This window comes from Montipora foliosa, chromosome 7 (assembly GCF_036669935.1).
Source record: "Montipora foliosa isolate CH-2021 chromosome 7, ASM3666993v2, whole genome shotgun sequence".
Lineage (NCBI taxonomy): Eukaryota > Metazoa > Cnidaria > Anthozoa > Scleractinia > Acroporidae > Montipora > Montipora foliosa.
In genome coordinates, this window is record NC_090875.1 from 32,679,610 (window position 1) to 32,682,109 (window position 2,500).

Genomic DNA, 2,500 nt, shown 5'->3' on the forward strand with positions numbered 1-2,500 from the left:
TTCATAGGCAAAGCCAATCAATCCATCCCTTCTATGTAAAATCAAATTGGGAACCGCCAGTTCAACCATCAGTAACATTAGAACACTACCTTGGAAGAGGTCAAACCCTCACTAAAATCCACAAACCTACTCTTGTAGGGAGACCAATAATCTCAGGTTGTAACGGGCCTACAGAAAGAATATCCGCATTTGTTGACACAAAATTACTTCAGCCTATTTCCACATCACAAACGTCTCATCTTAAAGACTCCACAGATTTTATCAACTTCATTGAAAAGACGAAGATGGGAAAACGAACTTTCGTTGTAACGATGGATGTCCCAAGTCTATATACAAATATACCGCAAGAAGAGGGAATCACTACAGTATGCAATGCGTACGAAAATTTTCACAAAAATAACCCTCCAATTCCCACTAACTATATCAAAGAAATGCTAAGACGTATACTTAAAGAGAACTCTTTCCAATTCAACGGAAAGAACTATCTTCAAATTCACGGTACCGCTATGGGTACTAAAATGGCCGTTGCTTTCGCAAATATCTTTATCTTTATGGCCGACATAGAGACAAAAATTCTTAGCAAAAGTGTCATAAAGCCACTGATTTGGAAACGATACATTGACGACATTTTTTCGTTGTGGGATGTCAGCAAACCGGATATAGACAAGTTCATCACACATGCAAACTCACACCACCCTAAAATAAGATTTCGAACACTGAAGCCTCATTTCTAGACACTGTTGTATACAAAGGCAAACGTTTTCAAAATCAATCCACTCTGGATATAAAAACACACTTCAAGCCAACTGAAACCTTTCAGTACACCCATTTTTCCTCCTGCCACCCACCAGGTGTCAAAAAGGATTCGTGAAGGGCGAAGCCCTAAGACTCCTACACACTTACTCTTCAAAAACAACTTTTGAAGAGAACATTTACAAATTTAAATCACGTCCCCTTGCTAGAGGTTATCCGAAACGTCTGATTGAGACACTTCTATCGCACATCAAATTCACAGAAAGGGAATCAACGCTGAAACAATAAATTGAAGACCCAAAGGATATCTTGCCCTTTGTGACACAACATCACCCGGGAGTGCCACACCTTAAAAAAGTTTTATTAGAAAAATGGCACTTGATACAAAATCAGCCTTCTCTACGGCAAATTTTCAAAGAGCCACCACTCATATCCTTTAAAAAAGGAAAATCTCTCAAGGACCCGGGGTGTAAGTTTTGGACTTCACAGTCCTATGTAGGTGAGATATGTATGTAAAGAACCATACAATACATCAAGAAAAATAAATTAGCGCATATTCCATAGCCATGAGTGACTTAGACTGTAAGTAGTGTCTGACTTTGTAGAATCACCTGATTCATCGCCCACAATGCCGCGACACATCCGGCACTTTAATGTGATGTTCGCGCGTAAATGCAAGGTAAATAATGATCTCAGATCTCTAATTTCGAAATTTTCGTTTTTAGAAACTGGTTTATGTGACACCTACTTGTACCCTTGCGATAACGATGGATTACCCCTGATGAAGACACTCCACATGACTGTCGAAAAGTTGACTCTTTGAATCATTTGTAACTTTCTGCGCCACCGTTCAAATTTCTTCAAACCAGAATAACATCAAACTATGTCTGAAAGTCTACATGAGTCTTCAAATTAATAACCTGATCAACAACAACACCAAGAAATTTTGTACTTTAAACTTGTTCAATTACATGACCTAAATCACTCGGCATGGGTCTGAAAACTACGAGTTTGGTTTTCTCAATACTAAGAGACCTAAACAAGTGCGAGACAGTTTCAAGCTCAATATTCAGTCAATTCTTCAATTAAGGCGCTTGGATCACAATGCTTAAAGAAGAAATTGGGGTCGTCAGCAAAGAGAAAAAAAAATTTTTCATTGAAGCAATTCCCCAAGAAAAATCATCAATATAGATAACGAAGTATAACGGACCGACTATCATCGAGCGTCCTTTGTTGCGATCGTGCAGAATTCATTTGGACCAGTTGTTTTTGCTTATTGCATGAGAAGTGGAATAACCCTCGCGGAAACCGAATGCCTACAAAACTATATTCGGTAGCTGCTATATATTTCAAAATACAATTATTAACAGCTCCTTCAAAGGCCTTTGATCAGTAAAACTGGAAGCACTAGTGCTCAATAGAATTAAATATTGATGACAATATATAAAGTCCAAAGATGCCTCTTGGTTTCTTGGGTTTAATAGTTTTAAGGTCATTTCGTTATTGTAAGTTGTGTAATACTGGTTTTGACATATTACGGTAGCACGAAAAAGGATACCATTAGCAAAAGGGATGTGCAGTGGACAACGAAAAGTACGAAAACCAAATACAAGGCCAAATTTTCCCAAAGAATGTTCAACATGGAAGGAAAACCACTGAAATATTTTGCTCGGCAGCCAGATGTTGAGTCAATATCATATGGATGAATTTAAGTTTTCTTTGGCTTTTGCCAATAATCCAAAAAGAA